The sequence below is a fragment of the Ovis aries genome, chromosome X (assembly GCF_016772045.2).
Source record: "Ovis aries strain OAR_USU_Benz2616 breed Rambouillet chromosome X, ARS-UI_Ramb_v3.0, whole genome shotgun sequence".
Taxonomy (NCBI): Eukaryota; Metazoa; Chordata; class Mammalia; order Artiodactyla; family Bovidae; genus Ovis; species Ovis aries.
Window position 1 is genome coordinate 57,093,627 of NC_056080.1, and position 20,542 is coordinate 57,114,168.

The 20,542-nt window shown below is 42.8% G+C and overlaps 1 protein-coding gene and 1 pseudogene across 1 annotated transcript in view; both read right to left on the reverse strand.

The window, feature by feature from the left end:
* The window catches only part of ZNF81 (zinc finger protein 81), a 746,478-nt gene that overhangs the window by 376,009 nt on the left and 349,927 nt on the right, over window positions 1-20,542 (reverse strand). The gene's annotated exons all lie outside the window — the stretch shown is intronic.
* Window positions 12,942-19,639, reverse strand: LOC101116382 (CXXC-type zinc finger protein 1-like; annotated as a pseudogene).

The following is a 20,542-nucleotide window of genomic DNA, read 5'->3' on the forward strand; positions in this document are numbered from 1 at the left end:
ACTATGTTAATTCTCATCTAAATGAGAAATTCTGTGAACCTAGTCAGTGTGGGAAAGCCCTCAGCCAGAAACAAGAACACATTCCTCATTGAAAATTTCTTACTGGGAAGATAGCCTATGTATGCAGTGAATGTGGAAAGGTCTTCACTCAGAAGCCACACCTCTTTGTCCATCAGATTAGTCATTCTGTGGGAAAACCCTATGAATGCAATGAATGTGATGAAACTTTCACTCATCAGTCAATAGTGAGGTTGCATCAGAATTCATACAGGAGAGAAACACTGCATATGCACTGAATGTAGGCAGGCTTTTATCCAGAAGACCCACTTGATTGCACATCAAAGAATTCATAGTGGAGAGAAACCATATGAATGCAGTGACTATGGGACATCTTTCCCTTCCAAATCACAAATGCATGAGCATAGCAAAACTCACACAGGGAAAAAACCCATACCTACACAAGATGTGGGAAAGTGAAAGTCACACAGTCGTGTCCGACTCTGTGACCCCATGGACTATACGGTCCGTGGGATTCTCTAGGCCAGAAGAAAGGGTAGCCTTTCTTCTCCAGGGGATCTTCCCAACCCAGGGATCAAACCCAGGTCTCCCACGATGCAGGCAGATTCTTTACCAACGAGCCACAAGGGAAGGTCTTCCCTAAAGATCAGATCTCCTTGTACACCAGAAGACTTGGACTGGACAAAGAGATTATGTTTATACTGAATGTGGAAAGGACTTCACTTACAAGTCAGTCTTGATGACACATCAGAGAATTCATACTGGTGAAAAACCATATGAATGCAGTGACTGTGGGAAAATCTTTACTCAGAAGTCTCACTTCATTGTACACCTGAATGTTCATACTGGAGAGAAGCCCTCTGTATGTACTGAGTGTTGAAACATCCTGAACTCCCTCATGACCAGTCTGACACCACCCATTCTTCTCTAATGCTCTTTTACCATTGGTAGCTTATGAATCTCCCTGACTTATCCATTCCTCCAGTGGTATATCTCAGAAGAGGACTCTTCCACCCTGAATTTTTACCCTTTCCCACAGTTGTGTCACTTAGGAGATAATTTCGCTGTCTTGCTCCCAAGCCACAAACTGAGGGCACCACTGTGGCACTATACATACCACAGATCTCTATAGCTCAGATCCAACATTCCCCTACTCCTACACCAGGAATCTTTCTGGATCAGGGATCAAACCTGTGTTCCCTGCACTGGCAAGTGGATTCTTATCCACTGTGCCACCAGTGAAGTCCTTAATAAATCCTAGTATAAAACAGTATGCATATTGCCAAATACATAATATAACATTTTGTAGGAGAAAATATAATTGAAGTTTCTGCAATTCACCATGTTCACTGTATTATTTACTAAAAATGAGGACTATGTAGACAGATGAATGAAGAGAGAAGATGTGAGATATATAAATATATACCAAATGGAATAGTACTCAGCCATCAAAAAAGAATGAAATAATGCCATTTGTAGCAACATGGAGGAAACTGTAGATTATTATGCTAAATGAAATAGACACAGAAGGACAAATACCAAATGATGTCACTTATATGTGGGATCTAGAACATGACACAAATCAACTTACCAACAAAATAGAAACAGGCCCACATAGAGACATAAGACGACAGACTTCTCTTAGGCAAGAGAGAGGAGAAGGGGGAGGGATGGATTGGAATTTAGGATTAGCAGATGCAAACTTATTTTTATATCAAATGGACAACCAACAAAGTCGTGCTGCATAGTACGGGGAACAATATTCAATATCCTGTGATAAACCATAATGGAAAAGAATTCTTTAAAATGTATGTATCTGTTTAACTGAATCACGTTACCATACAGCAGAAATTAACACAATATTGTATTAATAAATCAACTATACTTCAATAAAAAATATTGATAAAAATTAGAACTAAACTAAGCCCTCAAGTCCTCCAGCTAATTTGAGAACTGCCAGAAACACCTTTCTTAGGCAGTTGAGTACCAGATGTTATGCTAGGAACTGAGTAGGGAGAAATATATTATACACACCTCTCGCCCAGTAGCAACACTAAAATGTGAAAAACAAAAACAGGTAGGTAGGAAAGGTAAATTCTCATGGCAGGGTAAGTTTACCTGCCAGTGTTGGAGAAGCTTAAGCTGGATAACAAGTAATGTGATGAAAAGTGCAAAGGCGTAGAAGGTAAAAAAACAAAAACAAAACCTGATGTCACATACCTCTATTTCGAAGAAGGGTATTTGTGACATTTAGGGAAGCAAAATGAATTAAAAATCTGAGGTCAAATGCTGGACTCCATCATAGAAAAAGTAAGCATTTTTTTCCCTTGATCTAATGGCTCACCATGGAGGGATTATATATGGAGGGAAAATATATAAACTAAGTTTTATATCCTGGAAGAATTCTACTCACTATTGCAATTGTATTTTATATTTTAGGATAACATATTTTAAATGGAGATTTTAAAAAAAATTAAAAGAAGAACTGACCACAGAGTCCTTGCACAGAATTTTAAGTCCAGACTGAAAATGGCATATTCTATGACCAATTTTTAACATTAAATTTTTTTTTCCAGTTTTATGGAGGAATGGCTGACAAATTAAAAATTATATATACTTAAGGTATGGGTGATGGAATTCCAGTTAAGCTGTTTCAAATCCTGAAAGATGATGCTGTGAAAGTGCTGCACTCAATATGCCAGCACATTTGGAAAACTCAGCAATGGCCACAGGACTGGAAAAGGTCAGTTTTCACTCCAATCCCAAAGAAAGGCAATGCCAAAGAATGCTCAAACTACCGCACAACTGCACTCATCTCACATGCTAGTAAAGTAATGCTCAAAATTCTCCAAGCCAGGCTTCAGCAATACGTGAACTGTGAACTTCCTGATGTTCAAGCTGGTTTTAGAAAAGGCAGAGGAACCAGAGATCAAATTGCAAACATCTGCTGGATCATCGAAAAAGCAAGAGAGTTCCAGAAAAACATCTACTTCTGCTTTATTGACTATTCCAAAGCCTTTGACTGTGTGGATCACAATAAACTGTGGAAAATTCTGAGAGAGATGGGAATACCAGACCACCTGACCTGCCTCTTGAGAAACCTATATGCAGGTCAGGAAACAACAGTTAGAACTGGACATGGAACAACAGGCTAGTTCCAAATAGGAAAAGGAATACATCAAGGCTGTATATTGTCACCCTGCTTATTTAACTTATATGCAGAGTACATCATGAGAAATGCTGGGCTGGAAGAAGCACAGGCTGGAATCAAGATTGCCAGGAGAAATATCAATAACCTCAGATAGGCAGATGACACCACCCTTATGGCAGAAAGTGAAGAGGAACTAAAAAGCCTCTTGATGAAAGTGAAAGAGGAGAGTGAAAAAGGTGGCTTAAAGCTCAGCATTCAGAAAACTAAGATCATGGCATCCCATCCCATCACTTCATGGGAAATAGATGGGGAAACAGTGGAAACAGTGTCAGACTTTATTTTGGGGGGCTCCAAAATCACTGAAGATGGTGATTGCAGCCATGAAATTAAGACGCTTACTCCTTGGAAGAAAAGTTATGACCAATATAGATGGCATACTGAAAAGCAGAGACATTACTTTGTCCACAAAGGTCCGTCTAGTCAAGGCTGTGGTTTTTCCAGTAGTCACGTATGGATGTGAGAGTTGGACTGTGAAGAAAGCTGAGCGCCGAAGAATTGATGCTTTTGAACTGTGGTGTTGGAGAAGACTCTTGAGAGTCCCTTGGGCTGCAAGGAGATCCAACTAGTCCATTCTAAAGGAGATCAGTCCTGTGTGTTTTTTGGAAGGAATGATGCTAAAACTGAAACTCCAGTACTTTGGCCACCTCATGCGAAGAGTTGACTCATTGGAAAAGACTCTGATGCTGGGAGAGATTGGGGGCAGGAGGAGAAGGGGACGACAGAGGATGAGATGGCTGGATGGCATCACCGACTTGATGGATTTGAGTTTGAGTGAACTCCGGGAGCTGGTGATGGACAGGGAGGCCTGACGTGGTGCAATTCATGGGGTTGCAAAGAGTCGGACACAACTGAGTGACAGAACTGAACTGAACTGAAGGTATACAGTGTGGTGTTTTGATATAGTCTTTTCACTTTGGCCTACCTAAGTCCCAAGTAGTGTCTGTCAAAAGTCCCAGGGAAAAATTCAAATGTACGATGGTTTGCACCTATATGAAATGAAATTGTCGGTGAGGTGTGCACATGAAGAACCATATCCTCTGAGTTCTGCTTTGGCCCTATGCCCTCAGCTTCTTTTAGATGGGTCTAAACCAGCAGTTCTCAAACTTGAACATGTATCAGAACACCTAGAGGGCTTATCAGCAAACATATTGCTGAACTTCATACTCAAAAGTCAGGTGTAAGACCTGAGAATTTGCATTTCTGCCAATCTCTGAAATGCTGCTGCTGCTGCTAGTCCAAGGAACATACTGTGAGAACCACTGTCCTAGAGGATGACTGTAGCAAACCATATCATAATACACTTATGACAAGATTACTAAAGACAGCACTCTGTCTTTTTCATCAGGCTGACCCCTTGTCCAGTTTACACCTGTTGTTCAGTATAACCATATTACTATTATTAATGGCTGCATTACACAGCTTGCAAGGTCTTAGTTCCCTGCCCAGGGACTGAACCCAGATCCACTGGACCACCAGGAAGGAAGTCCCCCAGCATAATTATTAATGATGCCTCTTTCCCATTCTAAAGTGTCCTGATTAGATGATAAAGTATAAGGTTAACTCATCTACACTCCATAAGGAGATCAAACTTGTTTTTGAAATTCGATTATCAGGAAACATTTATCCTGGAAGAATCGACATATTTTTGACCTGTGACCAATGTAAATCTTGCAAATGACTGCATATCTTTTCCAGCTACATCTGATAGGAAGGTAAGAAAGAAACTTTTAGCTCAATTTTAATTACTCTGCAGGACTATCAGGCACAAATGCCTACAGTCAAAATAGATCCTGGTGCTGACTTTGTTCATTCTCTCTATATCTTCTCTGACTTAAATTTATAGAGCATATCTTGACATTTTGCTACAGGGATTCTTAAATGCTCCCAGAAGACACTGGGAAAGCAATGAGTGCAAAAAAACCAAATACATGAATTAATGATAACTCATTAAAAATTTGGTTACTTCCTGCTTTTATTGGGAAGGGGCTTAGGTCTGTGAAGTCAAGAACGTTGTAGAGATCAGATCCACCAGCCTGGAAAGACCCACACTTCAGCTGCGGGTCCCACCCTGGGGGACACCCAAGGAGCATCGCACTTCTGTGGCCACAGCTATGCATCTGTAACTGATATGACTTCGTGTCACTTAGAAAAGGCAGGTTTCTCACTGGGACCAAGTGAAGTGTACAACTATTCCCTCCTTAAGTTGTTTAATATCTGTCCTTACATCCTGATGCAAGATTTCAATTTCTAGAAAACAGTCATGTATATGCACAAAGATTTAAATGCAGATATTTCACCACAGTGGTGTTGTCAAAACCAAAACTCTCTCATACATGTTTGCTAACATTATTCAGTTCAGTCGCTCAGTCATGTCCAACTCTTTGCGACCCCATGGATTGCAGCATGCCAGGCTTCCCTGTCCATCACCAACTCCCGGAGCTTACTCAAACTCATGTTCATTGAGTCAGCAGTGCCATCCAACCACCTCATCCTCTGTGATCCCATTCTCCTCCTGCCTTCAATCTTTCCCAGCATCAGGGTCTTTTCCAGTGCATCAGTTCTTCGCATCAGGTGGCCAAAGTATTGGAGTTTCAGCTTCAGCATCAGTCCTTCCAATGAATATTCAGGACTGATTTCCTTTAGGATTGACTGGTTGGATCTTCTTGTAGTCCAAGGGACTCCCAAAAATCCCCTCCAACACCACAGTTCAAAAGCATCATTTCTTCAGCATTCAGCATTCTTTATGGTCCAACTCTCACATCCATACATGACTACTGGAAAAACCATAGCTTTGACTAGACGGACCTTTGTTGGCAAAGTAGTGCCTCTGCTTTTTTAATATTCTGTCTAAGTTGGTCGTATCTTTTCTTCCAAGGAGCAAGTGAATTTGAATTTCGTGGCTGCAGTCACCATCCATAGTGATTTTGGAGCCCCCCAAAATAAAGTCTCTCACTGTTTCCATTATTTCCCCATTTATTTGCCATGAAGTGATGGGATAGCCATGGTCTTAGTTTTCTGAATATTGAGTTTTAAGCCAACTTTTTCACTCTCCTCTTTCACTTTCATCAAGAGGCTCTTTAGTTCTTGGCTTTCTGCCATAAGGGTGGTGTCATCTGTATATCTGAGGTTATTGATATTTCTCCTGGAAATCTCGATTCCAGCTTGTGCTTCATCCAGCCTGGCATTTCACATGATGTACTCTGCATATATGTTAAATAAGCAGGGTGACATCTATAGCCTTGATGTACTCCTTTCCTGATTTGGAACCAGTCTGTTGTTCCATGTCCAGTTCTAACTGTTGCTTCTCGACCTGCATACAGATTTCTCAGAAAGCAGATCAGGTGGTCTGCTATTCCCATCTCTTTCAGAATTTTCCACAGTTTGTTGTGATCCACATAGTCAAAGGCTTTGGCATAATCAATAAAGCAGAAGTAGATGTTTTTCTGGAACTCTCTTGCTTTTTCAATGATCATATTATTTACAAAAATTATGATATATCCTAAGACTCAATATTACAAAACTGTTAAAATTGTGTACAAAATATTTTCTGGCATGAAAAAATATTTAAGTTAGAGTACAAGGCAAAAAGAGAAGGTAACCAAACAATTCTAGTTTTCATTTAAACTAAGTGTGCATGTATTAATATATTGAAAACTCATGAACATAAACACTAAAGCACATACCCAGAAAAAAATGTCTGAAAGAAAAAACATCAACATGTTATATAATTGATAGTTAGGAGATAATAGAGTTATAATCAATCAATAGAACTGATTATAGGAAATAATAGAGTTAGAGGACATTTCAATTTTATTCTTTCTACTTACAGTCAATAACTTCCTGTTACAAATATAAAACTATTTAATATGTTTATATATAAATATATATTTTATACATATTTAATTATAAAAATATGTATTTATATATAAATATAAAATACAGATAACTACTCCCTATCTGTATAATAAACAAAAATAAAACAATGCACTTTTCTAATGCATACTGTCATACTGAGCTGCTGTGACAACCAGATGGTCTCCAGAGTTGACAGCAGATTCAGGACAGTCAGAAAGAGGGAAATGTGGGGCAACATCTGGCTCCCTCATCTTCCTCTGTTTACAGAATTTGCAGGGAACTTTTAGTGGGAACGCTGGTCTTGGCTGGCTCCAGTCTACTGCTGTCACTCACAACCCCAGGAGCCTGGGCAAGTCATGTACCTTCTCAGGCCACTTTATTCATCTTTTAGAAGAAGAATAACTAGAAGGGCCCTAGAGACTGTACTCACTCTAGAGACTGCACTAACCTGCCATCCTCTAAGTTCAAAAAAAAAGGGACTTTTCTGCCTAGATCAAGATAGAGGGGAAATCAACAAATCCCCAAGGATCAGGAAAAATGAAACTCTGGTGGCAATCAGCTGAATGCATGCACAGAGCCAGTAGGGAGTGCTGGACATCAGGGGGCAATGTCTCCCCAGCTGGGGCTGGTGGTCACCCCTACCTGGACATTGCTGCCTGCAAATACCCTGGATCTCCCCCCGTCACACAGTCTGTGGTGCTCACCCTTCCATCCCAGCTACAATGATTATCATTTGGACCATTTGACAGCAGAAGCTATCGAAGCACAGTGAGGCTAAGTCAGGTACTCCAAGGTTACACTGCTAGCCAGTAGAAGAACAAGGAAATACTTAAGCCAAGTCAGTTGACTCCAAAGTCAGTCTGTGATTCTGAACCCCATACTGGGTCAGCTCCCAGTAAACAAGATTCCTATTTTCCATTATCTTCAAAATGCTCAGGCTGAAGGAAGACAAAATTTTGTGGGCATAAACTGAGCTTCTCCATATTTCAGTGCACATCCAAAACAACCTGCCTTGCCTTCCCTCTTCTGACAGAGGTGAAAATTCAAACTCATCCTCCCCACTCCTTTCTTAGACACTGGAAACTAGGTGTGCAACAAGTCCCCCAGTGACTGACCAACTCAACAAAAGTTGGTCTCTGCTTCCCACAGGTCCCTGGGACTATGCCCAAGGTTGCAAACTATTCACTGACCAGCAGAAGCCACCCATGGCTAGACTACAGGGACTACCAGAGGACATTTCAAAGTCCCCTAGTCATTAGCATGGCCAGGCTCATAATATTATTAATCCACAGTGATGACTATGACAACATTGAATAATAACCAACACAAGTACAGCAGTGCCACATCCCAGGCAGGTTTCCAATTATCCATCTTCCCAGACTGCCGATTGATGACCCACAGGGTTTCAAAAACTGACTCCTGAAGCAGCCAAACACTGAACTTGCCTGATGGATCCTACGGTTTTCATTTCAGAAACCAACCTAGTATCTTTCACAAAATTACTGACCCCACAGTCCCTATCTGCCTGTCTCCACATTCCCATAAACTTAGTTGTCTAAAACAACATGCACTGATTATCTCAGTGTTTATGTGGGTCAAAATCCTAGGCACAGCGTAGCTTGACCCTCTGTTTCAGGGTCTCTCATGTGGCTGCAATCAAGGTCTCAGCTAGGCTTGGGGCCTCATCCGAAGGCTCACCTGGGGAAGGATGTTCTTCCAAGCTCATTTATGTGGTTGTTTGCAGGATCCAGTTCATTTGGGCTGTTGGACTGACAGCCTCAGTTTCATACTATTTGTCAAAGGCAATCCTGAGTTCCCTGCTATATAGGCCTCCCCAACACGGCAAGTTGGTTCACTAAGTCCACAAGGAAGAGAGCCTGTTAGCAAGACAGAACCTACAATCTCTTGTCAGCTAATCACGAAGGTGGCATCTCCTCAATGTTAAAGGTACGTTACTGCTTAGAAGTGAGTTACACAAATGGAAGGAATTACACAAAGCCTTGGATACCAGGAGTCTGGGGTCATTGGGAGCCATCTTAGAAGCCACTTCTCTTAGGCCATCAACAAAGAAGGACTCTTGGATACATGTATTTGTATGGCTGAGTCCATTTGTTTTCCATGAAACTATCACAACATTGTTAATCTGCTGCTGCTGCTGCTACTGCTGCTTCTAAGTCACTTAAGTCGTGTCTGACTCTGTGCGACCCCATAGATGGCAGCCCACCAGGCTCCCCCATCCCTGGGATTCTCCAGGCAAGAACACTGGAGTGGGTTTCCATTTCCTTCTCCAATGTGTGAAAGTGAAAAGTGAAAGTGAAGTCACTCAGTGGTGTCCGACTGTTAGCAACCCCATGGACTGCAGCCTACCAGGCTCCTCCGTCCATCGGATTTTCCAGGCAAGAGTACTGGAGTGGGTTGCTGTTGCCTTCTCCGATTGTTAATCTGCTACATTCCAATACAAAATAAAAAGTGTAATTAGAAAGAAGGACTCTAATGCAGAGATCCTATACCTCCTCCCAAGACAACATTCCTTAGAGCAAAAGAACAACAGGTTCAGACATTAAATAATTTGAAGACTATTCCACCAATTTATTCTATTTGATGAAAACACTAAAGGAAGTCTTCTAAATAAATGAATACTGAATCAGAAGATAAATCTCAAGATAAGAGAGTGAAACAATGGTTAGCAATAACTGTTGTGGTAAAACACACACCCTCAAGTTCACATTCATATAGCTAGAGTCAAATTATGATAAATAAAATGACTGGAAACTTTGAGTACAAATACTAAGTAAGTTTTCTTAAAGCAGAATTGACTTAACCATACTAAAGCTGAAACTCCAGTACTTTGGCCACCTCATGCAAAGAGTTGACTCATGGGAAAAGACTCTGATGCTGGGAGGGATTGGGGGAAGGAGGAAAAGGGGACGACAGAGGATGAGATGGCTGGATGGCATCACAGAATTGATGGACTTGAGTTTGAGTGAACCCCGGGAGTTGGTGATGGACAGGGAGGCCTGGAGTGCTGCGATTCATGGGGTTGCAAAGAGTCCTACACGACTGAGCGACTGAACTGAACTGAACTGAAGAAAAATACAGTCTTCCAAATAGGAGTTTAAATGTTTCTAGAAAACCCCCAAAATTAATACTGTTCATCTTCCTGATGCAAATATGGAAGACAGAGTATCCTTCTCTACAAAGTAAGGTTAATTATATTCTGATCAAATAATAGAGAAAACATAAATAACACCTATTAGAAATAACAATATACATAATTGCACAATTAGTAAACATAAAAAGTATTAGTGAGGTAAGGGGGAGGGACAAAAATGAACAGAAACATCATTAAGTTATTAGGAAGAAGAAAAGAAAAAATGTTGCATTTAGGAAACAGTAAAATCGATAATAAGGAGAATAGAATACAAAAGAGAAGATTATCATATTTATACAAATTTAAATGGACTGACTCTCAAGACAGTGTGAGATGAGAGCAAAAAAACATATACTTATATATAGTTGAAAGAAGTATATCTTAAACAAAGAGAAAAATACAAAATAAGGTTTAGGCAAGGATACACAAGGTTGTGCAGCCTCAGTTGCTCAGTCGTGTCTGACTCTTTGAGGGTCCATGGATGGTAGCCCACCTGGCTCCTCTGTCCGTGGAATTTTTCAGGCAAGAATACTGGAGTGGAGTGCCATTTCCTACTCCAGGGGATCTTCTCTACCCAGGGATCGAACCCATCTCTCTTGCATTGCAGGTGGATTCTTTACCACTGAGTCACCTGGGAAACCCACACATAAGGTTAGTGGCTGCAAAATAAAAGAAGCGGTGATGATGTACTTGGGAAAGTAAATTCAAAGTCAAAAGGACTCAACAAGCAAAACAAACAAACACATAGTGGCATTGTGCAAAATAGTTTAAGATACGTACTTTAGGATTTCCCACCTCTACCAGGCAAAAAGAGAACTACAAGGACAAATTTGTTTTAAAGTGTTATAACATTTATTCTATCTTTTGATAACATAACAACTGGAGCAGACAAAAAGACAAAAAGTCAGAGCAAAGAAGTGGTAATCATCAAACTAGATTGAAAAGTCCTAATGAGTAATCTGTACCTAACAGAAAATATATTTTCTTACATCCATTAAAGTTTTACAAAACTCACTTGAGTAATCTGGGCCGCAAAGAAAATCTTGAGTAATATTTTGAGTTCAGATTCAACAAGCTACATTCTCTGATCACAGTAAAACCATAATTATAAAAGTAGAAAGAAAAGATAGCTAAAACTACTGTAACCAGTTAGAAACTAAGAAACATTCCCCAATAGCTAGAATCAGAGTGAGAAATCAATTCTGAACTTGCACTTTTGAGACTAGAATTTATGAGATACAGCTGCATTAGAAAAAAGTGTATAGTTTCAATTCCTTTACTATTATAAAAGACTGGAAAACCAAAACATAATCTTTAAGTTAGGAATTCAATTCAAGAAGTCAGAAAAAGAACAAAATGAAGCAAACACAAAGAAAATGAAATAGAAAACAAAGAAATCAAGGTGGCAATTAATAAAATGAAAGTTCACATAAATATAAACTTAGGGAGTATAAATAAAACTAAAAGCTAATCATAATTATTTATAGGGATTAGCTCCTGGAAAATATGATCAAGTTAAAAAAAGAAAAAAAAAACAATACTAGATATGGCACCAGATAAGTAATGCATTAGGTAACTAATATACTAGTTATGGTGAAATACGAGGTGTAAGTCTAGAGCACATCCTGAAACATTTAGGTGAAATGTGTGAGTCCCTGGGTAAAAAATAGTGGAAAATACTAAAACAAAACAAAACTCTAAGGGACTAGTGAATATAAAAAGAACAGGAAGAGTAGTTCAATTCTCTCATTTGAGGCATACCATTGCCCACAGACAGCCTTACTGGACATACCTCCACTAGGCTGGCCAGGGCTGGCAAAGGCAGGTGTGGCAGAGGTCTCAATCCTCTTCTGGCAACCCTACAGGTGTTCAGTGGGCAGAGCCAGGTAAGGGTATCCCCAGAGCAGGGTAGTGGAAGGAGGGAAACAAGACAGGATGGGAGGTCTGGGGGGGGGGTGAGGGGTGCGGGGAGACGTAGACCAGGACTGCACTGACAGGAGCCAAGGCTGACAGAAAGGGTTGGGACCTCATGGTATGGTAAGGGGTGGAATAAGATGGGCAGGGGCAAGGGCATAATTGCCATGACATCTTGAACTCTCCTCAGTGTCCCAAAGTGGAAACATCACCTATTTCCCCCATTGCAACATTTTGCAGCACCTCTGGCCCGGAGAATACCAATAATTATACAGAAGTTGGTCAAAGTGTACTAAGCAAGTGACAACGATATATCTGATGGCCTTGGATGAGGGACTCAGGGTCGCTGGCACCCCTTTCATAAGGTCATATCTCCCTTGAGAGAGGAGGACCCACCGAGCACACTGTGCATTATTTCACAGCCAACTCCAAATGGGTACTGTAGCCCGACCCCCAAGTAAAGCTGCATTGTCACCCACCACCATCGGAGGTTTGGAATTGGGTTTGTGGACACAGAGACTGGCTTATGAACTACCAGGAGATATTAAAATCTCTTGTTATTCTAAAGTTTCTAAACAAAACTCTGGATAGTGGGAAATGAGGGCAGGGCAGATGGTCTGGCCCTGCCCAGGTTTAGGAAAGAGAGAGACAGGGGGATAAGAGAAAGGACAGAAATGGGGAAATTTTAAAGACCAGTCCACCTTAAGGAGGCGTAGAGATAGGATACTAAATGGGGAACAGAGAAGCACAGAGAAACTTTGAGATGCCCTGAGAAAGACGTGGTTAGAGGAACAGTTGTGTGAGAAATTCGTAGAATGGCCCCTTGTACCAGGTGTCAGGCACAGGACCTCAGTTGAGCAGAACTCAGCTGCCTACTCTGGAGCGTAGGTCAGTGGTGAATGGATCATGCTGGATTGTCTGGTGAAGCATCAGGGCCAGCAGCCCTGTTTGATTCATCATGGCTGTGTGCACCTTGTGTTCCTGCTCAACCAGCTATTCCAGCTCATGCAACTGTGGGGGCTAATTGTGAGAAGGGGCTTCTAGGATCCCATGCTGCCCTTCAGCCACACTCAGTCTTGTAACCTACTGCATGAACACACTCTAGGTTCACCTCAGCATACCTCAGCTTCTCCCAGCAATAGTGGAGTTTGCAAAGGCCTTTGGGGAGATGACAGAAATCATCAGTGACCTCAAAGACATTGTGCACTAGTGGACAACCGCACACCTCATCATCTGGAACCTGTGGGCAGAAAGAATGATGATGAGGTATGGAGGGGGTGGCTATGGAGGGGGATCAGGCAGGTAAAATGAGAGAAAGAGGGGGGTTGGAGGGCAGTCAGGCAGAAGGAGAGGGATGGGAAGTGAACTAGCAGAAAGGAAGAGAGGAGTTCAGTGATTACTAGGTAAAGAAGAAGGGATCAAAGGGGGTATGATCAAGCATGGAGGATGGAGGAAGAAGTTAAGCTGGGATGTAGGAAAGGGTGTGATCAGGTAGGAAGGATGGACAAGTAGAAAGAGATCAAACAGGAAGGAGAGGAGGGATGGAGGGGAGGTCTGACAGGGAGAAGTAGATGAATGGAGGTTGATAAAACACCTGGAGTGCTCGGGGCCTAACACCTGGAGTTGCTTGCAGTATCTCTCTGTGGGTTGTAAACATCACAGAAGAGCCTTGTGGCTCTGGGGAGAGATTGAAAGTGAGGTGCTAAGGATCAGGGTGGTTGATGCCCACACTTTGTCGATGTCCAGCTCATCCAAGTAGGCTTCCCTAGTGGCTCCCCACCGAAATCCTGCCCCTAATTCACCCAACTCTGCCTCTGAGCCCACCCACATCCTGATCTTCATCTTGCCCACCATGCTCCTGATCCTGTCCACATGATGCCTTTGACCCTGAGTAGCACCCACACTCACCCCTCAGTGCAAGTCAGGTACATGGACCCGATGGATGGTTTATGTTCATACTGGGGGAAAAAATGGGTACAAATGGAAGGAACTATGCACATAAACTGCATACACTCACATGACAAAGCCCCAAACAACACTTTTGTCCCTTGCTGACCCCTATGTGCCTATAAGCATTGTCAATGTCCCTCACGCCACCAGTGAGTGATGCCCAAATCTTGGCCCTTATACTGGCAATGTAAAATAAGAATAAATGGGTAGAGCCATGAATAAGTGTTGTATTCTCTTCTACAACTAATACCCCAGCACCAAACCTGCCCCCCCCATGGACCCCACCCAACCAAACACACTCTTGCCCCATCTGCCCCCAGTCAAAGCTCTAACCTTGGCGAAGCAGCACTCCATGTGGCACAGGGCAGTATGCACATTGATGGGTTTCCCACAGGAGACACAGAAGATCTGCAGGTCGACGCTGTTTCCACCATGTTTGTTGTTCTGCATAGGACAGTAGAGGGTCCGGTGAAACAGTGCAGAGTGGGGATCACAGGCCACAGTACCAGGCACCTTTCTTTTACACCCCACCCATTCCCACAGCTTGGACTCATGACAGCAGAGTAAAAGGACATGGGCTCATCGTCTCCTGAGAGAACACCAAAATCACAACTAGTTGCTGAACAATCATTGACAGGAGGATGTTGGAATCCACTATTAGCCCTACCATAGAGCCTGTAGCCCTACCATAGAGCTGCTGCGTGGGCAACCCCAAAACTGGAGAACAATTATACCAAAGAAGTTCTTGAGCTGTTCCAAAGGTTCTAGGCCCTACATCAGACTTCCCAACCTGGCAATCCAGCAAAGGGACTGGGAATCCCCAGGGACTCTGATTTTGAAGGTCATCAGGATTTGATTATAGAACTTCCACAGGACTGGGGGAAACAGAGACTCTTAGAGAGCATAAACAAAATCTTGTGTGTACCAGGACCCAGGGGAAAGGAGCAGTGACCCCACAAGAGATTGAGCCAGATTTGCCTATAAGTGTTTGGGGATCTACTGCAAAGGAGTGGGTTGACAGTGGCCTGCTGTGGGGTTAGGGGCACTGACAGCAGCAGTCTTGGGAGGCACAGTGTGTTGGCATAAGTTCTCTTGGAAGAGGTCGCCTTTACCCTTACCATAGATCCTGTAGCCCTACCATAGAGACTGCAGACTCCAGGACTGGGCCACATCAGGCCAAGTAAATAATCAGGGAGGGAGCACAGCCCCAGCATCTGCAGAAAACTGGATTAAAGATTTACCGAGCAGGCCCTGCCCACCACAGCAAGACCCAGTTCTCTCCATAGAGTCCCTCCCATCAGGAAGCTTCCACAAGCCTCTTTATCCTCATACAGCAGTGAGCAGACAGAAGAAGCAAGAACTACAATCCCATGGCCTCTGCAATGAAAACCACAATCACAGAAAACTAATCAAACTGATCACATGGATCACAACTTTGTGTAACTCAGTGAAACTATGAGCCATGCCATGTAGGGTCACCTAAGACAGACAGGTCATGGTGGAGAGTTCTGACAAAGCATGGTCAACTAGAGAAAGGAATGGCAAACCACTTCAGTATTCTTGCCTTGAGAACCCCATGAACAGCATGAGAAGGCAAAAAGATATAACACTGGAAGATGAGCCCTCCAGGTTGGTAGGTGTCCAATATGCTACTGAGGAAGAGAGGAGAAATGGCTCCAGAAAGAAGAGGCTGAGCCAAAGGGAAAATGACACCAAGTTGTGGCTGTGTCTGGTGGTAAAAGTAAATTCTGATGCTGTAAAGAACAATATTGCATAGGAATCTGGAATATTAGGTCCATGAATCAAAGTAAATTGAATGTGGTCAAACAGGAGATAACAAGAGTGAACATTGACATTTTAGGAATCAGTGAACTAAAATGGACAGGAATGGGCAAACCATTATATCTACTACTGTGGGCAAGAATCCCTTAGAAGAAATGCAGTAGCTCCCATAGTCAACAAAAGACTCTGAAATGCAATACTTGGGTGCAGTCTCAAAAGCAACAGAATGATCTCTGTTCATTTCCAAGGCAAAACATTCAACTTTACAGTAATCCAATTCGATGCTCCAATCACTAACACCAAAGAAGCTGAAGTCAAACAGTTCTATGAACACTTACAAGCCCTTCTAGAACTAACACCACAAAGAGATGTCCTTTTCATCCTAGGGGATTGGAATGCAAAAGTAGGAAGTCAAGAGATACCTGGAGTAATGGGCAAGTTTGGCCTTGGAGTACAAAATGAAGCAGGGCAAATGCTAACTGAGTTTTGCCAAGAGAACACACAGTTCATAGTAAACACCCTCTTCCAACAACACAAAAGAAGACTCAACACACGGACATCACCAGATGGTCAATACCAAAATCAGGTTGCTTATATTTTTTGCAGCCAAAGATGGAGAAGCTCTATACAGTCAGCAAAAACAAGACCAGGACCTGACTGTGGCTCAGATCATGAACTCCTTATTGCCAAATTCAGACTGAAATTGAAGAAAGTAGGGAAAACCACTAGGCAATTCAGGTCAAATCCCTTATAATTACACAGTGGAGGTGACAAATAGATTCAAGGGGTTAGATCTGATAGACAGAGTGCCTAGAGAACTATGAACAGAGGTTTGTAACACTGTACAGGAGGCGGTAACAAAAACCATTCCCAAGAAAAATAAATGCAAAAAGGCAAACTACTTGTCTGAGGAGGCTTTACAAATAGCTGAGAAAACAAGAGGAGGGAAAGGCAAAGGAGAAAGGGAAAGATATACCCATCTGAATGCAGAGTTCCAAAGAATAGCAAGGAAAAAATTTTTTAAAAAAACCTTCTTAAGTGAACAATGCAAAGAAATAGAGGAAAACAATCGAATGGGAAAGACTAGAGATCTCTTAAAGAAAATTAGGGATACCAAGGGAATATTTCATGGAAAGATGGGCTCAATAAAGGACAGAAATGGTATGGACCTAACAGAAGTAGAAGATATCAAAAAGAGGTGGCAAGAATACACAAAACTGTACAAAAAAGGTCTTAATGACCTGGATAACCACGATGGTGTGATAGCTCACCTACAGCCAGAAATCCAGAGTATGAAGTCAAGTGGGCCTTGGGAAGCATTGCCACGAACAAAGCTAGTGGAGCTGATGGAATTCCAGCTGAGTTATTTCAAACTTTAAAAGATGATGCTGTGAAAGTGCTGCACTCAATATGCCAGCACATTTGGAAAACTCAGCAGTGGCCACAGGACTGGAAAAGGTCAGTTGTCATTCCAATCCCAAAGAAAGGAAATGCCAAAGAATGCTCAAACTACTGCACAATTGCACTCATTTCACATGCTAGCAAGGTCATGCTCAAAATCCTTCAAGCTAGGCTTCAAATAGTACGTGAACCAAAAACTTTCAGATATACAAGCTGGATTTAGAAAAGGCAGAGGAACCAGAGAACAAATTGCCAACATCCATTGGATCATAGAAAAAGCAAGGAATTCCAGAAAACATCTATTTCTGCTTCATTGACTATGCTAAAGCCTTTGACTTTGTGGATCACAACAAACTGTGGAAAATTCTTCAAGAGATGTGAATACCAGACCACCTTACTTGCCTCCAGAGAAACCTGTATGCAGGTCAAGAAGCAACAGTTAGAACTAGAGATAGAACAACAGACTGGTTCCAAATTGGGAAAGGAGTACGTCAAAGCTGCATCCTGTCATGCTGCTTATTCTTATATGAAGAGTACATCATACAAAATGACAGGCTGGATGAAGCACAAGCTGGAATCAAGATTTCCAGGAGAAATATCAATAACCTCAGATATGCAGATAATACCAGCCTAATGGCAGAAAGTGAAGAGAAACTATAGAGCCTCTTGATGAAGGTGAAAGAGGAGAGTGGGAGACTGGAAAAGCTAGCTTAAAACTCAAGATTCGAAAAATGAAGATTATGGCATCCAGTCCCATCACTTCATGGCAAATAGATGGGGAAACAATTAAAACAGTGAGAGACTTTTCTTTCTTGGGCTCCAAGATCACTGTAGATGGTGATTGCAGCCATGAAATTAAAAGACGCTTGCTCCTTGGAAGAAAAGCTATGACAAATCTAGACAACATACTAAAAAGCAGAGAAATCACTTTCCTGACAAAGGTCCATCTAGTCAAAGCTATGGTTTTTCCAGTAATCATGTATGGATGTGAAAGTTGGACCATAAAGAGGACTGATCACTGAAGAATTGATGCTTTAGAACTGTGGTACTGAAAACTCTTGAGAGTCCCTTGGACAGCAAGGAGATGAAATCAATCAATCCTAAAGGAAATCAACCCTGAATATTCATTGGAAGGGCTGATGCTGAAGCTGAAGTTCCAATACTTTCTCCATCTGATGCAAAGGGCCAACTCTTTGGAAAAGTCCCCAATGCTGGGAAAGATTGAGGGCTCAACAGAGGATGAGATGGTTGGATGGTATAACCAACTCAATGGACATGAATTTGAGCAAACTCAGGGAGACAGTGAAGGACAAGGAAGCCTGGCATGCTATAGTTCATGAGTTGCAAAGAGTTGGACCCGACTTAGAGACTGAACAGTAACATCCATTCCCACTCACCTCTTTATCTTGGTACACAGCCTGCTACTTGCCATGCAGAATGATGGCCTCAAGTTCATGGAAACAGCATTCCATGTCCTTCAAGGGGCATGAGTGTCCTGCTGTTCATGGTGGATGCACTCAAGCATTTTCTTGCCATTCTCCTCAGCGATGCAGGGGCTCTTCTGCCACTGCTGAAAGCGCTGGGGCAGGATCTCATGGATGTGGCTGGAAGGAGAGTCAGCAAGAAATGGAATGGGTATTTTGGAACATCAAAAGAAGAAACAGATGAGTGGCTTAATAGTGAATGTTTAAGATAATGAATGGCAGAGGAGTGAATGTTGTTGAATGGATGATTGGGTGGTGGATGGTTGGGTGGATGGGTAGCTAGTTGGATGGGTGACTGTAAGGGTAATTGTGTGGGTTGGTGGGTGGAATGTGGATGGGTGGGTGTATGTAAGGGTGGATGGATAGGCAAGTAAGTGGACAAATTGTGCTAGGATACATAGGTAGGAGGGTGGATGGACTTACAGATGGCATAGATCATGCCCTATTCCACGCCCTGTTGCTTAACCTCCAGGTGTACTCAATCAGCTGCCAGCTTCATGCCACGTTCGTCCGAGCAGTATTTGGAGCCTGGCTGAGTGGGATGCACACAGCCAGGTCCCAGGCACTGCTGCAGCAAGGCTCAGTCCTTGACATCTGGCTGCTCTGGATCTTTTGACTTTTCCATGATCTTCTGCTTCTGGTTCTCCTCCTGTGGGACCAGAGTGGTCAAGGTAGGGGAAGGGGAAGCAATGTCAGCTCCCTAATCCTGTCTGTCCTGCATTCCGCCCCCAACCTCCGTCTCCATGCCCCCCTTTCCATAATTTCTATCACCTTCCACTCCACTTTTTTCTTCAAATTCTTCATTTTCTTCATATCCACTGCCTGCTTCAGCAGTGCAGAATCTAGGAACAGAAACTCCTGAGTGTCACTCATCGCCAGGAAAATGCTGAAACGTCTCCCCAGCTTGTTCCTTAAATGGTCTCTGGACACTCCCTTCCTCCTTTTTCCTCCTTGCTGATCCTCCCTGCTTTCATTGTTTCCCTCCTTCCACTAAGGGGTCCTGTCATACACTCAGGCTTTGCTTGTCAAGTCGCCTATGTAAAAGTCCTGGTATAAGTTTTAGTACCGAGGCAGGTCATTTTCAGACAACAGTTGGTGTATGGCTGTTGTCTGAAGTACCTCCTTTACTGCCAATGGCATCACCATCACCTAGTACTTCTGAGACAGCTCAGACTTCTGCAACTGAGGCAGATATGACTGAGTTGGCAGTTGCCAGGGGAACCACGGCAAATTCTCCAAGAGTATCACAGGTAAGAGCTGAGGGGCAGACCCTCACACAACTCTACTCCCCCATCCATCCTGCATCCTGGATTCATCAGAGACCAGGAATTACAAATAGAGTTCCTGTGATAATAGGAGGAGGGTTATGGATCAGCATTAAGTGGGTGGGGATGGGTTCACCTTGTCCCAACACTCCTAACTCACCCTCTCGCCTCTATGGCTAGGACCCACTAGGTCTTGGCTGCCTGGGAATGACTGGCACCACCTGGCCCTGCTTGCCCACCTAATCCAGACACATTTGTCTGGTCCATCTGGCTCCACCTTGTCCACTTGAATGCTTAAGGTCCTGCATATCTGCTCAGAAAAGCTAGATACCACCTGCTTGCACTTGCAGGGCTCAGCCTGCCTTGCCCACCCTCCAGGACACAGCTGCTACCCTGCTTGCCCTACACCATGGACCCAGACAGCCACTTCTGCCCAGCCCCCCCAAACACTCATGGCCTAGCCCCTCAGACAAGCTCTGCCTACCTTTCTGCCCCACCCAGTCTGCCTAGT